Source organism: Mus musculus, chromosome X (genome assembly GCF_000001635.26).
Source record: "Mus musculus strain C57BL/6J chromosome X, GRCm38.p6 C57BL/6J".
In the NCBI taxonomy this organism is placed as follows: domain Eukaryota; kingdom Metazoa; phylum Chordata; class Mammalia; order Rodentia; family Muridae; genus Mus; species Mus musculus.
The window spans coordinates 160,976,768-161,001,231 of NC_000086.7; the positions used below are offsets into that span (position 1 = coordinate 160,976,768).

Below are 24,464 nucleotides of genomic sequence, written 5' to 3' on the forward strand. Positions count from 1 at the left end.
GACTTCAACCTACATCCAAGGTTTAATCAGAAAAACAGAGATCATATTTCAACAAGCTAAAGAGCTTCTAGGAACACTAAAGCAAAATTCAACAGAAAGAAAGAAAACAAGAGCCTATTGAAAGAAAGAAAGAAAGAAAGAAAGAAAGAAAGAAAGAAAGAAAGAAAGGAAGGAAGGAAGGAAGGAAGAAAGGAAGGAAGGAAGAAACTTGCCAAGGCATTAAAGGGGAGATTCAAAATTTTGAATGGAACTGGTACTAACTCCCACACTAATACAAAGTATCACTAAGAAAATTTGAAGCCTAAGGTAGTCTGAGAGAAACTATAATGATGGGGTGATGGGGGGGGCAGCTCAACTCTTAAATAGATTAACTCAAATCCCAACATGAAAGGCCTAGCAGAAACAAAAGCATGCCCATACAAAACATAAAAATTATGTACCTCTATCTCTAGCACGTACACAGTAAGTCAGGCTTCCAAGAAAGTTAAACCACAAGGCAAACGAGAACACAAAGAAAGAAATGCTCAAAGAAAAACAAAACCAAAAAAGAGTCAGACACAAAGACATACTAGAATAGTTTAAATACTGTTAAGCAGTATGTTGGTGGCTCTGACCCCAAAAAAGAACAGCATAAAAAATCAGATGGGTAATTCCAGCAAAGAAATGGAAACTGTAAAGACAAATCAAATAAAACTGCCACCAATGGCCGGGCAGTGGTGACACACACCTTTAATCCCAGCACTTGGGAGGCAGAGACAGGAGGATTTCTGAGTTCGAGGAATATAGCCTGGTCTACATACAGAGTGAGTTCCAGGGCAGTCAGGGCTTTACAGAGAAACCGTGTCAAAAACAAAAACAAAAACAAAACAAAAAACAAAACAAAAAAAAACCAAAAACATAAACTGCCACCAATGGAATGTTATCATTTAAGAGAGATGGCCACTTCAACGGGTTCCCCAGTAGACACAATTCAGCCAAAGGAAGCAATTAGTGACCTTGAAAGTGGGTGGATAACACGGTGGCGGGGGGAGCCTAATAGGAAAGATCTGTGGGGCAGTATCAAAGGTCCTGATATAATTAGGATCCATGAAAAGAAAAGAGAATAGGACTAAAGAACCTGAAGAAATAATGGCTAAAATTATCCCCCAATTGATCATAAGACATCTAACCACAAATGCTAGATAATTCAAGAAAAGGAAGATAAACCACCAAAAAATGTAATAAAACACATACTCCTTCTTTGTTACCATCATTGCTAGTTAAAACAAGAGGCTAAATTTCCAAGGCCCTGCCATTGGCACTCCTTCAAAACCTGGCACTGGAGAGATGACAGCTCAGTGATTATAAAAGCACTTGCTGCTCCTGCAAACCACCTGGGTTGGGTTGCCAGGACATACACGATAGTTTACAGTGGCCTATAATTCCAGTTCCAAGGGATTTGATATACTCTGCTGAACTCCACTGGCTCCTGCATGCACACTATACACACAGACTTACATGGCACACATGTATACATACAACTTCTTAAAATCAGTATTTTTTAGAAAGCAAAGCCCTCTATCAACATGATTTACAGATTATTTATTCAGTATGATCACCATTATACAATGCTCACTCTGTGTCCAAGTTTCTATTGTGTAACGTACTTGGTCAAACTTATGTCACAATCATGTACCCCAGTAAGAGAGGCTGGGGTACACATTTTCCAGTAAAGTAGGGGCCATAAATTAATTCAAAGGTAGAAAGGATGTTTAAAACTACTGGACAATCCAAAAATGGCAAAAGTCATCTACCTAATTTATATCATGGCAAATTAATTATTTGGTTAGCTTACTGCATTCCCAGAAGGGTTTTATGTGACAGTATTTATTTTACCTCAGTGTGGTAACCCATTTAAAGCTAGTTTGCCAGTCTAAAAGACCTAAGTAGTAGCCTAGGGGTGTGTGAAGACATATGATAAATAAGAAACATGTTCCAAAAATGACAGTTTTGCTTGATGGTAAAGGAGGAGGAAGGAGAAGATAATGGACGATAAAGGCAGAGGAAAGAGGGAAGGAGAGAAAGAGAGAGAAAAAGAGATGAAGTCAAAGAGAGATTATTATGAACAAGGACTCTGCAATTACATTAACTAGTAGAATACATTATTAAAAAAAACTTCATTTCAGCTTTGGCCTTCTCATATACTATATTTTTTTAAAAACTGTGTAAATGGTTTTTTAATGTATAAAATTATTTATTGTATTAAGTCAATACATTTTTATTTAAGGAATTTGATTCCTTTGCTGTCTATCCAGGTCATCTGAAAATACGACATTAGTTTTTATATTCACTTTACATCCTGATCGCTGTCCTGCCTCCCCGGTATCCTGCTCCAACAGTATGTCCCCCCATGCTCAATCATCCACTGTACTATTAACACTGGCAGGAAAGTTTAGAGCTCTCCATAGGGAGACATCAGCACCAATTCATGTACCAATGTGGGGCCAAGGATAGCACATTTCTACAGGCTGAACTGAAAGGGAAATTCACTAGATGAGTACCTAATATAGAGAAACACCCAAAAAGAAGGTACTGGCACGAGACTCCCAATTTTTTGTGGCAGCAAAGGGATACCTTTCACAGGAGAAATGTCTACTGAGCATTTCCTATGTGCCACATGCTGAGCCTACACCATACCATCACAGAGTTTATAACTCATAACAAATATCATATACTCGTCCATTTCCCTAAGACACAACACTATTTAAACTACTAGTTTTGATATTCATATACTCTTATGGGCCATAATGAAAGAAAGCCAAAATCCCAGGACAATGTGAAGCACACAGTACACAAATTCACTTCTTTGTTATTGTTAGTTTTACAATTCTCCTAGGTTTACATGCCTATTTGTGGACCCATGTCTTGAAAATACCCTCTTAAGGCCCATTCCTTTTACCTGACATTTCTAGGCCTCTCTTAAGATTCTTTTCACCCACTCTCAAAGCACTCTTTGCCCCTTTCTTTTGCCTTAAGTCTGCCTCAGCCACTTGTCCCCTGCTTCTCCAGTTGAATGTGCTATTTATTACCCAGTGCTTTAGTCCTGCATTTGGCCTCTCTGCTGGCTTACAGAACATCACCATTGCTTATATTGATGTCAACATTCTCTCAGTTGTCTGAAGAAAATAACAATGATACTCTACTAATCAAACTGTTACCCTAGCACAAAGTCAGCCAAGAAAGTGTCGATTTCCTTTACCAACACTGCACACATACAGACAGACAGACTTCAAAACACACCTCTAAATCAGGGGCGTTAACTCTGGAGACTGGAGAAACCGCTAGGATAAAAATATTGGCTTCATGCTCTTAATTTGGAAGAGAGGCAATTATTTTCAAGTACATACCCTGGTCTGGATAAAACTGAAAAAAAAATTGACATAAACCATTTTCAAACTCTTAACCACCATGAAAGGTAGCAAGGGATAGCCACCAATCAAGTGGGGAGGAAGGGAGGGAGGACAGGCAAGCAAACTGCACAGGTACAGGGACAGTTCAATAAAGCCTAAGAGCCAATGCTGAAAGTAAGCTAAGTGAAAGGCTACATCAAAAGGTGGACTGCATAGGACATCAGGGAAGAAGAAGGTGATGATGCTGTGGTTATTATTTCCATATGTATAGGGGCAAAAGCAGCATTCAATACAGGTAGGAGTTAGCAATTCTAAAGCAATGAAGACCTGAACCTCATGTACTCAGCAAGGCAAACCAATTTTTTGCAGTGTTTGGCATGGCAGCATGCCCCTCTAATTCAAAATCACCCTCTACTAAAAGCAAGGCTACTTGAGACTTGGTCTAAACAAACATCTCCTAAACATGTTAGAATGCTTACTGTAGGAGAATGAAATAAATAACCTGGATATTTAAAATAGGCACCTCTGCATAGCATGAGCATACGTAAGTTAATCTGAACACATGGGCTGGAGGGCTAAGTGCGTTAAGAGCATAAAGCCTAAGTTTAGATACCCAGGACTTGTGTAAAAAAGCCAGGTGTGACCTTTCGTGTCCCTAACTTCCTTGTTACTGGGGATCTGGGATCAGACAAGAGGATTGATTTAGGGGTACTGGCCAGCCACACAAGGTTAAGGTAGAAAGTGACAGAGCAGGATTCAAGACATTCTCCTCTGGCTTATATCACACAGTGGCACATGTGTATACAATGAGAAAGTAAAGAAAAATAGAAGTCTAACACAGAATAGTTTAATATAAAAGACAAGATCACAAAAAATGAGATTTGAAGTGCTACACTTCCTGGAGTCTGATGTCCTTAAAGAGTATAAGCAAAATTACCTAAAGACACTATAAGTACACAAAAAAGGTTAGAAATCAGGAAAGAAACAGCATACATGTTGAGAAATATTAGACCAGATCTGAAATGTATTTGGAGAGACAAATGAATAATTCAAACATAATGTTGATATTTAATAAAATGTTTTATCAAGGCATTAAATAACTTCAGCAGATAAATGGGATGAGGGGGAACCAGCAGAGTTTTAAGTTTAAATAAGGAAGAGAAAAAATGAAATCATTAGAAAAAATATTTTAATTCAGTTATAAATAGAAATGGCATTGCTATATAAGGTTAACAGAATGGTAAAAGAGAAAAGGAATCTTAGGAAAAGTAAAGGTAGTTTCTAGAAAAACAATGAGAAGAGTACTACAGGTTATAATCAATCCAGGAAGCAGTTGCAAAAATTGTAATGTGATGAGAAGAATATTTTACCTTGCAGAGAATATGACCTTTTTGACAAACTACCAAGATTCTGCTAAGCTGAAACTCTTGGCTTGATTGCAGCCCTGCATTTCACAGTGTACTCCTGCTTAAAGTCTCCAACAGTCCCCCAGGAGCCAGGCAGGAAACCAGTGGGGCTACTGGGCTACTACTGACCGCTGCCTTCTTCTTTGTCTTTCCTCCTTTCTAGCCATTGTAAAATCTTCCTTCTTAACATTATCTGTAATTAGCATACAAGGGGGCAGGAGAGATGACACAACAGTTAAGGGCACTTGTTTTCTTGCAGATGACCTGGATTTTATCCCTAGTACCAACATGGTGGCTCAAAACCATCTGTAAGTCCAGTTCCAGGGGATCTGACTCCCTTTTCTGACCTCTGCTGGCACCAGGCAGACATGCAGGCAAAACCAAACATACATATAAAATCAATAAATCCAACAAAAATTAGCATACAAGGGCATTAGATAGCATTATGGCATTTTCTTTTGCGATGTTTTTAATTTTATTTTTTAATTATGTACAAGGCAGTGTGTGAACATGAGCCCCCAGGACTCCAGAAGAAAAGATGAGATCCCTGGAGCTAGTTACAGGTTGTTGTGAGCCACCTGGCATGGATGCTGGGGACTGAACGTGAGCAGTGTGTACTCTTAACCACTGAACTATCTCTCCAGTCCCTCAGTTTACGGCATTTTCAAAGCAATGTGGGTTTTTTTTTAAGGATACTCTCTTCTCCCTCTATCTTCTCTTGTCCCTCTCCCTCTATTCGTACATTTCCCCTACTCTCCTTTCAGATCTCATGTCACATGTGTTCTTTTGCCTTCCATGGCCTGTTCCTCAACACCTCTTTTGATCTCTGGGTCTCCTTTCTAGTTTTACCCATTTAACCATTACACACACACACACACACACACACACACACACACACTCACAAGCTAGAATCCAAAGGTCTTGTTTCTCTCAAGCCTCTAACTCGCATCTTGCCTCAGGGCATCTGCACCCACTCTCTTGGAAAACTTGTTTCCAATTAAAGCAATCCTTCTTATCCTTAAAATTCACTGAAAAGTTACCTCAAGATGGCCTTCCTATCAAGCCTCAGGATAGATCATCCACCTTAACCATGTCATTTGTTCCCACAGGTGACTTCCTCCTCTCTCCTCTGTCTCCATCTCAATACTAAACTCTTAGAGGGCAGGACCACAGTAGTTACTCATTAAGTGTTTGTTAAATGAAGCAAAAAACAGGTCTCAGGATGTAAGATAGGTTGTTCTTATAAAGAACTGATGCAGTACGAAATTCCAATTTGCACAAAATGAACCTTTGTTTGCATCCATCAATTTCAATAAGCACAATAAAGAATAGCCTTTTCTGTGATGCTCCCTTGAGAAACCACACCTTTGCTCAGCATATATTAATTTTTCTATTAACCTTTTGATTAACCACGTATATGTCTTTCCATTAGCCACTCCCCACCTGCCACCCACCACCACAACCACAATCATCATAACTACCACCACACTTAAATCTATGCTTAAAAATACATTTGAGGACTGGAGAGCAACTCAGCAGTTAAGAGCACTGGCTACTTCTGGAGGACCTGGGTTCAAATCCCAGCACCACATGACAGCTGGTAATCATCTGCAACTCCAGTTTCAGGGGATCTGTCATCCTCTTCTGGTCTCCACAAATATGCATGCAGTGTACAGACACAGCAGTAAATAAAACAACCTCACACATAAAAATAAATCCCCTTTAATAAACTCCAACTCCGCTTCAAAAGAAAATAAAGAAAACCTTTTTTGTGTATGTATTGTATGATTTGAAATTTGAATTTAGTTGAAATACTATTAGTTATTACTAGCAATTAAAGTCTGTATGTCCCACAAGAATGGGAATGTGGATTAATTCTAGGGTATTCCTTTCTGAACCAACTCTGAAGATCTCTTTAAGATTCTACTTCTCAGGAAACTAGTTTCTACAACTGGCCAACATCAGGGTAATTCAGCAAATCCAATCCAACAAGTTTTCTTCAGCTATCATTCATCATCATGTTGTGGAGGGTGGGGTGTATGCATATGTACATGTTCTTATATGCACATGTGTGTACTTGGGTATTCACATTTGTATGGAAACCAGAGGTCAATATCTAGTGACTTTCTCTACCATTCTGCACTTAACAAAGTCTCTCAAGGAACTTGGAGGCACTGATTCAGTCAGACTAGCTGTCCCAAAAAACTTCTGGGATTGACCTGTCTCCATCTCACCACCATCACCTCTGGGGTTACAAGTGTGTGTTTGTCACCCCTACTCTTCATTAAATGTATTTTATTTTAATGTCACTCAGAAGGGGAAATAAAATAGACATTGGAGGTGTAGGGTGGGAGAGAGAAGAGAAATCAGTGGGGGGGGCATCTCTGGGATGAGACTGAAATGTGGGAGACAGAAGGCTCCTGGGAGTCTATGTGGGTGTCCCTAATTGAGACTACTAGCAGCCTAGGATATAGAGGCTGGTGTGGCCACCTCCTGTAGCCAGGAGAACTTCCAGTAGAGGGAGGGGGACACCAAACCATCCACTAACCTTCAACCCCAAATCTGTCCTGCCTACAAGATACACAGGGATGAAGATGGAGCAGAGATTGAGGGAACAGCCAACCAATACCTGGCCCAACTTGAAACTCATACCATGGGGAGGAGCCAAACCCTGATACTATTAATGATACTCTGCTGTGCTTGCAGACAGGAGCCTAGCATAACTGTCCTCTGAGAGGCTTTATCCAGCAACAGATGGAAATAGATGCAGAAACCCACAGCCAAACATTACTCGGGAGTTCCGGAAGGCTTGTGGAAGAATGGGAGGAGGGATTGTGGGAGCTAGAGAGGTCAAAGACACCAAAAGGAGACCTACAGAGTAAACTAACCTAGACCAATGTTGGCTCACAGTAACTGAACCACCAACCAAAGAGTGTGCAGGGGCTGGACCTAGGCCCCCTACACATATGTAACAGATGTGCAGCATGGTTTCTGTGTGGGCCCTCTAACTATTAGAGAAGGGACTTGACTCTGTTGCCTCCCTTTGGTTCCCTTTCTCCTAACTGGCTGCCTTGTCCGGCCTCAGTGGGAGAGGATGCTCTTGATGTGCCAGGATGGGTTCATATCATCTCAGAGGAGAAGGGGGGAGGAGGGGGAGGAGAGCGGGTGTGAGGGTGAAACTGAAAGGAGAGGAGGGAGGGGACTGCAATCATGATGTAAAGTGAATAAGTAATAAGTAAAGGGAAAAAGGAAAAATAGATTTTTTTCACACAATATATTCTGATTATAGTCTCCTCTCCAACTCTAAACCACTCGACGTCTTTCTTTCTCTCACGCATTAGAAAATAGGCAGGTAAAAATAGCAATAAAATAAAATCCAGAATAGGGCAAAATAAACAGAAAAAAAGAGCCAAAACATCTACATAGTCACACAGACACACACACACACATAGTCACACAGAGACATGCACACTCGAACACACAGAAAACCCCTAAGAACAAAATCAGAAATCAAGACCTGCACAGTAAAAACAAATAAATACATATATAAATAAACCCACACAAAGCATTATGAGAACAACAAAAAAATACAATTGAATTCATTCTTTTTTTTTTTAAGCATGAGTGGTAGGGACTAATCTCAGGTCCTCATGCACACATAGCAAGTATTTTACCAACTAACCCAGCTCCTTAGCCCTATTTAGCACCAGTTTTTATTTGCCATATCTTCCTATACGTTTAATATGAAACTTAATCTCATTTTTCCAAGAATCTAATCTCTAGACATAATACAAAGATCTGTAACTGCAACTTACATGAAATAATTTAAGTCAATCTTTAAAAAAAAATGGCCCAATGAGATGGTTCAGTAGATAAAAGTGCTTTCGGCCAAGTCTGACAACCTAACTGCAATCCCAGGAACCCACACAGTAGAATGAAGAACCAATCCCTAAAAACTGTCCTTTGACCTCTTACTCATTCCATATACATGTGCATGAATACATACAGGCACACAGAATATTTATAAATATTAATGTACTTATAATAGGTAGATAGACAGACAGACAGACAGACAAGGCCTGGAGAGGCAGCTTAGTCACTAAAAGAGAGTATACTCTTACACAGAACATGAGTTCAATTCCCTGCACCTACATTCTAGCTCTAAGGGATTCAATTCCTCTGGTTTTCTTGGGCATCTATACTCATATACCAACACACACACACTCACACACTCACTTGCATACACACAATTAAACAGTAAAACATAAATTTTAAAAAATAGATATTTTTTTAAAATTTAAATGTATTCATCCATGCTTTATTAGCTCCCAGAAACCTGTTTTCTTGCTGTCAAAACCCACTCTCTATCTAAAGTTATTGCAGTGCTGAGGAAATGGCTCAGTGGTTAAGAATATTTAATACCCTCACAGAGGACCAGGTTCCTTTTCCCCCACCTACATCAGGCAACTCACAGCTGCTTGCAACTCTAGTTCTCGGGGATCTGATGCCCTCTTCTGGATTCTGCAGCCACTGTACAAATAGGGTACACTCAAGAACCCACATATACACAAAACAAACAAGTTATTTCCAGATATTACTACTTGATATTAGGCCTCTCTCTTAGAAAGGATATAAAAATAACAAAAGAAACATTCATCACTGTTAAAGATTAGAAACTATTTCAAAGAATTATGACTAAATTGACAATAATCTATTAATATCGATCCAGCAGTATTTGTCTAATTTGTTATTACAAATCCAGATACAACCTACCATACAGAGTAAATGATTTACCTGCCTAGCACTTTTTAAAAAAGATTTATTTATTTAATTTATATGAGAACACTGTAGCTATCTTCAGACACACCAGAAGAGGGCATCAGATCCCATTACAGATGGTTGTGAGCCACCATGTGGTTGCTGGGAATGGAACTCAGGACCTCTGGAAGAGCAGTCAGTGCTCTTAACCACTGAGCCATCTCTCCAGCCCTCTACCTAGCACTTTTAAGAGTCACTTTCCCACAAGAATTGTTTATCTAAAATTTAGGCACAGTTTTCTAATCACTTCCAACCAAACCATTATCCTTTATTATATAAGGATAACATGTACAAGCTATATTATAAGCACTCCCTACCTACATCATCAACACACTAGGCAAAGACCAAGATAGTGCAATATGGCAGAATTTTTGCTTTATTCTCCAGTCCACATAAATGATAACTAAGAAGAAAAATGATGTAAGAAAACCATGTCTAAATCCCACCACCATCCAGTCTGAAGCAACGCAAAGTACAAAATATCTGGGTATCTGAATACAATGAAGGGTGTCCTATAACATGCACAGCAGAGATGATCTGTCTAGGACAATCAGAACTCAAATAAGAGATCAAAGAGTAAACAGCACAACAGCACTGGTCCAGTATAAAGAAAACCAATTATTCTGCCCATAGTCTTATATCAGAAAGTGAGTTTTCCTTATACAATGATTGTATAATTTTTCCCACAATTTCTTTTCTATGCGTTTCTCATATATCACTAAGAATGATGCTATTTTATTTGCTAGCTTTGCAAAAAAATTGAAGCCAGGACTGGGAATGTGACTCATTTGGTACAACACTTGCCTGGCTTGATTGAGGCCCAGGATTTGATCCCCAGCACAACATAAATAGGATGGCACACAATTGTACTCCCAACACTCAGGGAGAGATGGACGTAAAGGCCAGCTTTGGCTACACAGAGGTGTATGATCAGCCTGGGCTATATGAGACTCATTCCCCAAACATTACTAATTAAATAAAATAAAACCACAAACACAAGGTAACTTGAGCTATTTGTAGTATGATTCTTCATAGTCTACTAAGAATTGTGCTTAGGTAAAAACTTGAAACTGGTCTGAAAGGTGGCTCTGTAAGAAAGGTATTTTCCACTAAGCTTAATGAGTTTATTCCTCAAGTCCTACATAGTGGAAGGAGAGAACTGATTCCTGAAAGTTGTCCTCTGCCCTTCATTTGCATGTTCACATACTCATGTACAGACAGACACACAGGCACACAGGCACACAGATGCACGCACACACACCAGATAGATAAAAATGAAACACAAACATTATGACATGTATAAGAAATTATATATTAAGCCGGGCGGTGGTGGCACACACCTTTAATCCCAGCACTTGGGAGGCAGAGGCAGGTGGATTTCTGAGTTCGAGGCCAGCCTGGTCTACAAAGTGAGTTCCAGGACAGCCAGGGCTACAGAAAAATCCTGTCTTGAAAAACCAAAAAAAAAAAAAAGAAATTATTAGGGCTGGAGAGACGATGGCTCAGTGGTTAAGAGCACTGACTGCTCTTCCAGAGGTCCTGAGTTCAATTCCCAGCAACCACATGGTGGCTACAACTATCTGTAATGGGCATCCAATGCCAAATTCTGGTATGTTTGAAGACAGTGACAGTATACCCACACATGAAATAAATAGATAAATCTTTTTTTAAAAAAAGAAATTATATTTTAAATATATCGTTTACGATATCACTGGTGTCTGTGGCCTAGTTGTAACAGATAAACTGAGTTTCAAAAACTATGTTTCAAGGAGAAAATTTTTTTAAATGATTGAAATATTCTGAAAATTGACAGTAGTGGCTATAAATCTCCATAAATTTATTAAAGAATGATTAGCATACTTTTTTAATAAGAGCTACTTTTGCTGGGGGGTGGCACTGCATATCTTTAATGCTAGGACTAGAGAGGCAGAAGCAGGTGGATGTTTTTGAGTTCAAGGTCAGCCTGATCTGCACAGTGAATTCCAGGCAAACCAGGGCTACACATTGAGACTGTTGTTCTAAAACAAGTGTTAAGTTGTATGTTGGAAAGCTGTACTTTGTACAGAAATCAACAAATATTTTCAAGGCTCCATCTACGCACAACATCTCTCTGATCTGGCCAAAAAGACTTCTGGTCCCGAGGCTCTATAATACCCATCACTAAATGACAAAAATGACTTTTATCAACTGAAAAACAAAGATGACATGTCCTTCTCTTCTCTTCTTTCACAGGAACCTGTAAGCGTTCTTTCAAACTAATCTTGAACAGTTTGGCTGTCTTGCTTTAAAACTAATATGGCTGGCAATATGGCTCAGCTTGTAATGATACTGGCCGCCAAGCCTTATCACCTGAGTTCAATCCCTGAGCCCCATATGGTGGAGGGAGAGAACAGACTCCTGCATTTATACTCTGACCTCCACACAAGTGCCATGGCATGTGGATGACCAGCCACGCCTACACACAAAAGAAACAAATGTGATAAAAATGTAAAGAGAAATCAGCATCCTTCTCCTCTTCTTCTTCATCATCATCATCATCACTACTACTACTACTACCACACACAAAGTATTACCTAGAAAATTACCTTTTCTAAAATAATAATAATGATAATAATAAAAATAATAGCATCTTATGGCTGGCTTTAAACTCACTGCGTAGCCAAGAGTGACTTTGATGATCTAATCTTCCCAAGTACTAGGATTCTCGGCATATGCCACCACACACACTTTATGAAGGGCTAGAGCTTGGTGCCTCCTGAATGCTAGAGATTACAGATCTCTCTTCCACCTCCTGTGTATGTGGAGCTAAGGATCCAACTCAGGGCTCTGTGGAAGTTAGACAAGCACCCCACTGAAAGGCCTACAACTCAGCCCCACAATTCTGCTTTCAAGAGCAAATATTTCATTAGAGGTCAATCTCTATGTATTAAGATACAAGAACAAGAACGGGGGCGGGGGGGGGTCAGAGAAATGGCTCAGGGGTTGGGAGGGCTTGCTGCTCTGTTCTTCCAGAAGACCAGAGTTCAATTCCTAGCACCATATCAGGCAGTTAAAACTTCCTATAACTTCAGTTCCAAAGAATCTAGACACCCTCTTCCAGCCTCTTGGATACCTACACACATATACACGAAAATTAAAAAAAATTAAAGAATAAGAACAAGGGCTGGGGAGATGGCTCAGTGGTTAAGAACACTGACTGCTTTTCCAGAGGTCCTGAGTTCATTTCCCAGCAACCACATGGTGGCTCACAACCATCTGTAATGGGATCCGATGCCCTCTTCTGGTGTGTCTGAAGACAGCTACAGTGTACTCAAATACATAAGATAATTTAAAAAAAAAAAAGAAACAAGAACAATGTACCTGTTTAAACTTTACCTCTCAGTTTTATTTTACTTAAGTCATTATAATTACTGAAAAGATATCCATCTGGAAATCGTAATAGCTGCCACTTCAAGCATATACCTAGCCAGGCCTGGAATTTCAGGCCTGTAAATTGCAGCTCCAGGCAGAATTCTTCATCAAGACAGGAAAAGATTGTTCAAGTCTTGTCTGGAATACAAAAGGTGAGTTCCTTTAATGGGGAAGAAAAGTGGGATTAGGAGGATACTATTAGGAATGTAGCTAATAGTAGAGGGCTTGCCTAGAATGTGCAATACCCTAGCAACACATACCTACAAAGATAAAACTGAATTCAAAGGATATCTTCATAATCTTTATTACTAAATCTTTATTTATTACTTTATCTACATAATCTTTATTAGTAAATTTAATCAGCCAATGTAAGCCTATAATGAATATGCAGAAACATGAAGCACCAAGTGTTTAACTAGAAACAATTATCTCATTTTGGACACACATGATTGAAACAATTATCTCATTTTAGACATACATAATTATATGTACAACTTTCATTTATGAAATACTCAAACCAAGGTATTTGCAAAAAGTCTATACTTCTGGGTTGTCCTAACCAGCAGTTTTGATGGATCTAGTCTAGTCCACCATGTCGCAAGAGTCTAGGCAGCCTTGCCAATGAGGCCCATCAACCCAGGAAGCAAATGTGTACCTCCAGGACTCCCCAGGCACAATGTACACAATGAATTCAAAACAGGCTTAAGGAACCACACTCTTTAAAAGAAGCAGAAAGCAGGGCTTGGAAAAGCACAATTTCAAGTCAGACCGGTTTGGATGGCAATTTTGCCTCTTCTGCTGACTAGCTAGCTAATATGTGCAAATTATTTCTGAGCTCGTCTGACATGTATATGAGATAGGCTGTGAGTACACATGCATGCACGTGAATAAATAATTTGCCATAGCATCTGATATTCAATAGTGGTCAATGGATGTAGCATTATGAAAATTACAGAGCAGACTATATACAAAAGAGAGGCTGCACCCAAAACGTCTGATGAGAACTACCCCCAAAACAAATATCTTTACGTGAAACGGCTTAATTCAATGTATTGACAACAGATTTCCAAGAGCCTAGTCCTTTTAATCTAATAAATAATTTTCTGTTAATTCCCAAATCTGAAATATTTAAATGTTAAATATCTCTGTAGGTAGAAAATCCTCTGTCTCAGTTTTCATATGCACTGATGGAAATGCTTCCCAAATTCATATCTCCATATGAAGAAGTGTATAAACTTAAATGAGAAATGAGACTCCACATTTAAATAATTCACTAATGCATGCACTGCTGCATATAAAGGGGAATTTCTAAAAAAAAAAATATCAAAATGTTAAATCTAGACCAAACATATCCCAGCACCTGGGAAGCCGAGGCAAGAGGATTGCCACAAGTTCCAGGCCACCTTGGGCTACACTGTTAGTTCCAAGAAAGCCTGAATTAAAAATGAGACCCTATCTCAAGAAAATAAAAAACAAAAATCCAAATGCTAAAAAAATTAATTATCAAAAAAATGAAAAAAACAAAAAGGAAAGATTTTAAGATTGAAAGCAAAGTGGATGCTCATACAGAGAGCTTAAATGCAGACTACCTTCCCACTTGCCTCTGTAAGGAGCCAATTCAAAGCCACGGACTCTGCCTGAGTTACAGCTCCAGTTCTAAATGTCTTGATTTTGCATTATTTTTTTAATTTGAAATATGTGGTCCTGACACAATTATCAGCTGGTGAGCGACCTTTGACATTTTATCTTCTCCTCTGTCAAGAAATTTGATGTTGCCAAAAATAAAACTTTAAGATCTAAAGTTATCTGATTCTGAATAAAAAATCTTTTTGAATCAGAAAACAACTAAATATCTCAAATCTTGCTGGTGTTGTACTAAAGAGTTATATAAAAGATCTTCCTCCTATTTCAGATCTATGCAAGTGGACTGCTTTGTTCATTTTAAATGACTCATGTTATTATTTGACATCAATTTGTTATACTAGAGTATCATACTCTCACACTAACTGCCAAAAATAAAATTTCATATTAGCACACTTTTGAACAGCCAAACATTAAAATCCTATTAAAATAAAGGAGATCACCACCAATGCTGTGAAAATGGAAGAAAAGGGTGAAAATGTTAACAGATAAGAAAATATTCCCCAGCTCACTTCTTTACAAATTTCCTACAAGCTTATATCTCAGCTACAGCTCAATGTTCTATTATAAAGTAAACGGAAATGTAAATCACCCTGCAAGAGGAGCTGCTGTCGTTTTCAACAATGCAACTGTGGCTGAGAGTCTCTCATAGATTCCTAGCCAGTGTGGAGAAACAGGTTGGGGGAAAATGCATACTTAGAGGGATTTTTCCACCTCTGTACTGAAGGTTTGTAGTGTAAGAATATTACACCTTCAAAACAGAAAATGCCATGTAAAGTCTGGTTCTTCTTAGATGTAGACTATCTGGAACACAATGCATTTAATTCACAATCAGTCAACCTTCTATTCTTCATTTATATGAGATGTCCCTGCAATTTCTCTCAATGGAAACCTTAAAAAAAAAAAAACCACCTCAGGGAGCATACTAGCTGTATCCCTGATTTAAGTAACTCCAAGACCCTTGCATAAACAACAAAATCAGAACCCTGACAGGGGTGCTTAAGGAGTCCCTAAGGCATTAATATAAGACTAAGCAGTGATAAAAATAATGCCTCCCTGGGGAAGAAATTTTATTTCTGAATATTTTTTCTAACATACCAAGTTCTTTTTATTATATTTTTAAAAAAAAAATAGGCTTAGGAGCTCTGCTAAATCCATACAATGAGGACAGTAAACTCTTTCTATTTCTACCTAACAAATGAACCACTGCACTGACTATGTTCAAAAGACAAGCCAATTCAAAAGAATTTGATGCCCTTTCCAGAAGAGAAGCCCTCTTCCCAAGTACTCAGACATGGTGGATTAGTAAACACTCTTGGAATGGTTAACTTTATTTAGTATGCCTCTTTTGGAGTTCTAGTCTTTAATGCAGCCAAATGGTATTCTTCTCCCTAATTAGGTTGCCCTGTACTTGTGCAAAGCCCAGCACACACAGTGTTGGCAGCTTTAGTTTTACAGCTTCTCTCTTCTGGCTCCTTCTCCCCTCACCTCCCCTCCTTACCCCACCCCATCCCACCACCCAAAAAAGATTTCCTTTTCAACTGTTCTCCTCTCGGCATTTGTCAACAGAAACACCCACTGGTGGTGTCAAACTGGTAATACTGCTGCAGGCTTCCTTACTCCCATTCCAGCATCAACGCCAAAAAAGCTCCAACCCAAAATAGTTCTTTTAATAAGGAAAAGGCTCGTTAGGTACTTAAATCTTCATTCTCAGAAAGATGGGGGTAGGCCTTTTATGTTTTTATTATTAATGAATCTTAGTTGGGTTGTTAAATGTAAGATCATACTCCCCCTTCAACGCCAGATATACAGGGATAAGAAAACACACCCGTTCTGCATTTTACTGAAACATTTTAATACACTTAAAGGAATTAAAAACGAATTTACATCTAAATGTTATGCAGTCTATAAATTCCAAAGTGTCTCAGTCAAAATGTCTTTTTTGTAACCCTACAGCAAGAAACAAACAAGCTGGAAGTGTTCCAGCAGATGTTACCTAAAACCCTAATCCTATATTCTATACATATTTATGCCTCTTTTTTCCAGTCAAATACTCTCAGACAAATTAATTTGTGTAATCTTTTATACTGCCTACATAACCATTACGTTCAAACAAGCCTAAATCAGATGCGCGGAAAGAAATTATTCTGTGTCAATACTTTCTAAAATCAGCTTAAATTTCAGCCAATTAAAAATAATTGTGTTAACAGAATACTGATCTGCAACTATTTAAATATCACAGCATCCTTCTAGTCTGTCTAGCCTGACTAAGGTCAGGCTTTTCTTATCCAAGCATCTGTGCCATGCCTAACTCAAGTGAAGCGAAAAATCAAAACCCCCAAGAAAGATCTGCTTTTACACTGAAATATGCCCAGGTTATTTTTTACCCCAACGTGGGCACAAAAGAAAAAGAAAGAAAGAAAAGAAAAGAAGAGAAGAGAACAGAAAAACGTGTCAGTGCGAGGACCTGTTCGTTCTGGCAGATGGTTCCAAACCCCAGGATTCAATTTCTATGAAGGTCCAAAGGGTAGGAAGATCTGAGAAGAGGTCAATTTCTGCTTCTCTGCCAGCACGCCAGCCGTGAACTTCACAGTAACGCCTGAAACTTGTCCTGTGGAAGGTGGCAGAAACCTGCGGGGCTGCAGGCGGGGCGCTCGCCCACCCTCCCGGGCAGCCAAGGTCAGAAGGACCAGGGCTGAGAGTCGTAGCTGCCGGCGGGTCCCGGGCTCTCTGGGAACTTGGGCGGGGGTTTCGGGGGGCCCTCCTCGGCGCTAGCGGAAAAGGGCTTTCCTTGCTGCAAGCCCGGAGAGCCCTGGCCACGGGGGCAGCGGGGTGGGGACACCGCAGACCTGCAGCAAAGGGGAGCCCCGCGGGGTCCGACCTCGACCTACCATACGTCTAGCACAGCCCCCTCTGTCTCTTGGCACCAAAAATTCCAGCCCCAGCCCTTCCGGGAAGACCCTAGAGACTCGTGGTGGATCGCCGAGGGAGACTCCAGCTTGGGACTCCCTCACCGTGTCTCCCGGTTGTGCAGGGACCTGCGCTGCTACCCCTTCTGTTACCCTCCTAAGTGGACCGACTGGGTTCCCTCTCTAAAGACAAGCTAGTGGACACACGGCCAACATGAGACGGCCTGACGGGCGGACGCAACTACTCACCCTGCCGAGTCCCCCACCTCTATCGGGGAAGCCTTCACTCTCGCGGCCGCCGTCACCGCTTTACCTTCCCTAGCGGCAGCGACAAGTAATCGAAACCTCCGGCCCCGCCCTCTCGCCGGAGCGAACGCGCAGCCTAATTTGATGATCGCACCGCCCCCGTCTGCCCATTTGGCCCAATCGGCAAACTCCTCTCATTCCGCTAGGTCCCGCCTTAGCCCCGCCTACCAATAGGCGCCAATGAAGAGAAAGCGCTCGTGCTCGAGTTCGGGCTCGCGCGCCCCGCCCACGCCGCTCGTTCTCGAGTCCCCCAAAATCCTAGAACCAGGATTTCTTGTTCTAGCCCTCTACTACACGAACGCGCTTATGCGCGCTCGCGATGCTCCTCCTGGGGCACCAGGTTTGGTTGCCCTGCCAGGCCCTAGCAACCTGGGCTGCTAGGCTGGGAGGGGCGGGGCTCAGGCTGCGAGCTTACGTGGGGAGGGGGAAATGAGGGAGGAATAGGATAAGGGGAGGGAGAGATCGTGACTGAGAGAGGGGTGGATGCGGGGGTTGAGGGGGGTGAGGAGGCCCGGGAATCCACCTGTCACTGCGGTAGAAAAAAAAGGGGAAATCCTGCCTGCAGCGCAGCTATCCTAGCCTCCCTCTCTGGGGACCAGTGAGCGGAGTGGGTGGAGGGCGGGGACCACATTTCGGGCGGGAGCCCGGGCACTACTTGAAAATAAAGGACGAAGGATGGCTCATCTCGGTCGTAGGTTTTTTTTTTTTTTAATATTGAAGTCCATTGCTGCTCCTAACTGTTGCAGCTGTGCGTGCACGCGCGCGCAAACACATTCATATTCACGTTCATCTCGCAGCCTGCGATTCCCTGGGGTGACTTAAGAGCAAAGAACTGGCAGCCCGAGGATTCCTTACACAGCAGCTGGACGCGTGCAAACCGTGGCGGCCGGGGCTGCAGCAGCAAACCACAACTCTACTCCAGTCCGACGCTGCTCTGCTTTACACGATTCCCCAGCTGGTTAAAAAAAAAAAAAAAACCAACAATGAAGTCATCGCCGCACCAGTAGAAATAAAAAGATCTTAAGTCCCACCGCGAATCGAGTTTCCAATGAGGATGACTAGTGGTTAAGATAGAGATAGTTCCAGTGCACTTTTTTTAACTAAGAAAAAAATCTTTTATGAAAGACCTTGCAGACAAATCTATGAAAAGCTGCATGATTTCCACCTTAAAAAAGAAAGCAGAGAGAAAGAAAAGGTTTTTTTTTTTTTTCCGGGTTTGGGGGCAGAAAATAGGCAGTGCATGACATCGAAGATGCCACCAAGTCAGAAATTAATTTTTTTGTAATAGAAAATAGATATCTTGGATAAAATCCATTTAATCTACTCCTGTCTTCAATCTGGTAGCTATACAATTGGTTTGTCTACTTGAAACCAAGCTAACAAGATTATTCTTTTTCATAACGTGGTGAATATTTCATAGTCAATTGAAGGCACCCACTTTCTCAGGAAGCATATTAGAAAATTTTCCAGGTAGGAGCAGGGAATTAACAGTGAGGGAAAATGGAGTCAGGCTTTGCAGAGGCTCCTGCCTCCTCCAGTTGCAAAATCACAGTGCTGTGACCTCATGCTTCACCCACGTGGAGCCAGAATTCCTGGGACAATCGCTGCTTTATCACCCCCTGTCAGTGCCTTTGTACTAGAAATTTCAGCCGCATTGCCTTGGAGTCAAAGGAAGGATGGTTTATCTGAACACTCTGAGAAGAAGGTAAGGAAAAAACCGTAACAGAATGGCCACAGATGTAAGTTCAATGTCGTTTTAAGTAGCTGTATTAGATGTTTTCCAAGGAGCCATACCATGGACAAGCACAGCCTTTCACTGAAGGACATTTGCTTTGCTCTGGTTTTTAGTACTGGTTTATTGGAGCCACATCCAGTTCAGTTAATTCCCTTTTTGAGAGAAGATAAGACATTCTAAGTGTTTTAAAGAAATACCATGCTGTCATTTACCTGAGGTCCTTTCTTCTGTAAAAAGAGCACTAATAGTTCCCTGCAAATGCCTACTCCATAGCAATTCTACAGATATTTAGGGCTGACAGAGAAAGCACAGGCTGCCTCCATAAATTTGAGTTTTACATAAACAAATAATAGCTTGTAATACATGTGTCCTATCCAAATACATTCAGGACAAAGCTAGAAGACTGATTAAGTCTTTTAATCACTGTCTAAAAAGAATTTCATGAACCGCCCTTTTGGGCAAACTAAATAAATCTGTAGTGTTTGTAGAAAGAGATACACATACTGAAAAATGAGTAGCTATTTATGTGAAATTCACATTTAACTGGGGGTCTTCTGCTTTTATTTGCCTCTTTGCACAACCTGATACTGTTACACACATTATCTCTAATCCTCACATGTCTCAGCAAGAGTCTCACCACTTCCAGATGGAGAACCAGCCTCAGAGCCTCCTTCTCTCCTAATGGAACCCCCCACTGTTTTCAGATATCCAGGCCCTTCACACATCAAGAGGCTGAATCTAATTTAGTCTCAGTCGATCCTATGTGGCTTGATTAGACTAAAAGAAAAAACTTAGCATTCCATGGTTTGAAAGAAAGATATCCCCCCCCCACACACACACACACCTTCTGGATGAACAAGGAAGTTAAATACCCCAAATGCCACAGACAGCCACTTTGTAACTGAGAAGAAAGCCAGCCTTAAGTCAAAGCCTACCTACTAACTAAAAATTTTAAAAAACAGAAAGGGAAAATAAAAAGTAGGTTCTTGAAAACCATCTGGATCTTAACTTCATGATACAACCTGGGTTCTTGACAAGGCAGAAGAATCAACCTGATGAATGAATTGCTAATACTTGGAGGCAGACAGGAGCATCAGTAATTGTTTTGCCCTGTTCAGAGTTCAAATCAAGCCAAATCTTACATGACTTCATTCAAAGTTTATGACACATAAAAACAAACAACAACAACAAAAAAAGAAGATGAATAAATAAACAATTAGGATGCGGTGGCACAACTTTGCAACACCAGCACACGAAAGGCAGAAGTAGGAGGATCACAACAATTTCAAGGCCACACACATTTACACAGCAAGGTCCAGGCCAGCCATGGCTACCTAATGACGCTTTGTCAACAAACAAAGCAAGAACTAACAATAAAGTTTATGCTATTTGAGGAAATGTTATTTTACAAATTCAAGTTCAGTGCCTTACTCTTCAGGCCCTGAGTTTAGGCACAAATAGTGTCGAAGGAACATGAGTGTCTTCCTTAGCACACTGCTGCTCTTCTGCACATTTAACATATCTTGAACTGTGGTCATGTCTTCAAAAAAATAAAAAATAAACCAAGAAGTGACTTTCCTCTGAGAAGCTCAAGTCTACGATTTGGGAGTGTGCCCTATTCTTTCTCTGTTTCTATTAAAGTCTGTGTTTAAATTCACCTTTCGAATCTCCTTTTGGGGCTGGGAAGGTGTCTCAGTAGGTAAGGTGCTAGCTGCTCAAGCATGGGGGGCTGAGTTTACTTCCCAGGGCCTACATGAAAAGCCAAGCCTCTTGACAAAGGTTTGCATAAGGGTTTGTAATCCAGGGCTGGAGAGGCAGCAGCAATCCCTGGATCTTTGGGTTCATTGGCCAGTCAGCCTAACCTAATTAGCAAGTTCCAGACTCAAATAATAGTACATATGTCCTGATTAACAATACCTGTGGCCACTACATATGTGGGCACATACATGTACCAACACTTTTATCTGTGCACAGGCAAACATGCACACACACTCACACTAAAAAAAAAAAAAAAAGCCTCTTTTAGTAAACTCCAGCTCTGTTTCAAAAACAAAACAGGCAGGGATGCCTTTAATCACAGAACTTGAGTGGCAGAAGCAGGCTGATCTCTAGGCTTTTTAAGGCCAGCCTGGTCTACATAGTAAGTACCAGGAGAGCTAAAGCTCTATAGTTAAGACACTTGGCTAAAGAAATCAAAACCAAAGTAAAACAACAACAAAAATTGTTTTAAGATACAGCTTTTCCAGCCGAGCAGTGGTGCCACACACCTTTAATGCCAGCACTCAGGAGGCAGAGGCAGGTGGACCTCTGAGTTTGAGGCCAGCCTGGTCTACAGAGTGAATTCCAGGACAGCCAGGGCTGCACAGAGAAACCCTGTCTTAAAAAAAAAAAAAAAAGAATACAGTTTTTCTGACCACATGAGCTGTGTCTGTATACTCTGTCTTAACTACACACCACTGTACACAATGAAAGTTGACAGGAGAGTTACCCTACTATCAAAGGAAGTAAAAACATTGTCACCTATTCTAAAATGAAACATGAAAAGTGACCCTGTTGACTTATGCATATAATACCTTCCCTTATGAGGATTGGGCAGGACTTAATAATTTGAGGCCAACCTGGGCTATAGAGTGAGAGCTGCCTCAAATAAATAAATAAATAAATAAATAAATAAATAAATGTCTGGGAATATGATGCAGTTGATAGTGCATTTGCCTGTCATATATGAAGTCCTGGACTGAATCCTCAGCACCAAATAAATTAGGACTGGTGGTACATACCTGTAATTCTAGCACCCTGGAGGTAAAGGCCAAAGGTTCAAAAGTTGAAGGTTATCCTTGGCTACATAGCTAGTTTCAGGCCTGCCTGAACTGCATTGATTAAAAACAAAAAGAAAGGAAGGAAGGAATGACTGGAGAGAGTGACAGCAAACCACAGAATAGAGTGTCACATGAAAGCTACCCTAGCCAAAAGTACGGAAGGGCAGCTCTCTAGGTTCAAATGCTAGCTTCAATTATGGCCTTGCATAAATTGTTGAGCTTCCATGTGCCTCCGTTTCTTCTTATATAAAATGAAGACATCAGTAATGCTTACCTCACAGGTAAGTGGGTGATTAGGAAGTGCCCCAAAAACCCAACTGACTGACCTATTATAGTCAGGACTTTGGAAGCTTTAGTTGTTATTCAACAGCCTCCATTCCGTGGACTAACGGCAGCTTGAAGCACTTTTTCCTGTGATCAATACTTTGAGTCCTATTTTATGGAAAGTTTGCCTCTCATGTTCTCTTACATCTTGGCTGATGCTTCTGACTTTGGGGTCTTTTTCAGCTATTAAAAATTAATCCAGTTTAATACTAGAATGCTGCATTTGATCAAAATCCCCAATTCCAGAGGGTAATGGAATGAATGTGACATGAATGCAGAAAGAGGAACTATCTGGAGTTATCTGGAGGAAGAAAGAGAACCAGCAAGAGGAAGACAGGGCTCATGGTGGCAGATGAAGGTGGTGGAGAGAGTTGGAGAAGGGGACGTTAGAACAAACTATACACATATTATAAAAATGCCGTAATGAATAAAAATCCATTCATTTATAAAGTCATTGTTGTGAAAGTAATCTTTAGGAGCCAGAGATATCCCTCACTTGGTGGAATACTTGCCTAGAATGTGTGAAACCTTGTATTTGATCCCTAGCATGGTATAGCACAACTGGAGTGTAGTGGCATACAAGCTGTAATCCCACTACTCAGAAATGAAGGCAGGGGGATCAGAAATTTAAATTTATCCTTGGCTACACATCAAGTTTGAGGATAATAACACAAGAGACCCTGTTTCAAAAAAAATCAAGTATGTATAAACACTTTTACAGTCCCAAATAAACAACAAAAATTCTCCTTTTCTTGCGTTACTGTCACCATCCCACCAGGTGTGTGACTAAAAGCAAACGAAGTGCTTCCCGAGATAGGATAGGCCTTTCCTTTGTACACCAGTTACTTAGATGGTATTTTCAGTTCACTCACCAAACCTAATGTCTCTTACCATAGAGTTTGTAGCAAGCATAAGGGAGAAAGACTCATTGGCCTTAAGAAAACACAAAAAAAGACTTAGTAAAATGACTCAGCTGGTAAGGCATTGACTAGGAAGCCTGAATTCAATCCCCAGGATCCACATGGTAGAAGAAAAGAACCAATTTCCACTAGATACCCTTTCCTACACACACACACACACACACACACACACTGTTTTATTACTGTAAGAGTAATCCATGGAAACACCTTTGGTCGGGCTATACACTTGCTCTCATCTAATAAAACATGGGCAAAAGTGATGATCACAAGTGGTCCTGATGTAACATTAGGTCATAGTGTTCCATTTCATTCTCTTTGCTAAATTGCTCACCATGGTGTGGAATATAGGTATATGTAAGACATTCAAGATGCCCATGGAGTTAGAAACTGAAGACCTTTGCCAGAGAATTCGAGAGTCATCTTGGAAGCAGATGTTCCAGTCTGCTTATTCCTTCATGGTCTCAGTCCTAGCTGACATTCTGATTTCAACCTCATGAAACACCCAGGCCAGAATCATTCCACTAAGCCACTTAAGAATGTGTAACCCTTAGAAACTACAAAATGACACGCATTTGTTGTTTGAAGCCACCCATTTTGTGCTAATTAGTAATGCTACAGTCCTGACTCGTGTATATGGTTCCTATCTTCATTTGACAGGTGAGGTTTTAGTAACCTGTCTAGTCTTACTCATACAGTAAGCAGTTGAAACAAGCCCCAAGTGACTGACCCAAGAAGCTGAACCCCTTAATCATTAGGCTATACCCCACTGTCAGTAGATACAATGTA

The 24,464-nt window shown here is 40.6% G+C and overlaps 1 protein-coding gene across 1 annotated transcript in view; it reads right to left on the bottom strand.

Moving 5' to 3' along the window:
• Cdkl5 (cyclin-dependent kinase-like 5) overlaps positions 1 to 17,914 on the bottom strand; it is a 210,374-nt gene extending 192,460 nt beyond the window's left edge. The window contains exon 1 of the mRNA NM_001024624.2: positions 17,824 to 17,914. The gene's annotated coding sequence lies outside the window, so the exon portion shown is untranslated. The remainder of the gene's footprint in view (positions 1 to 17,823) is intronic.
• Between the last annotated feature and the right edge of the window lie 6,550 nt (positions 17,915 to 24,464).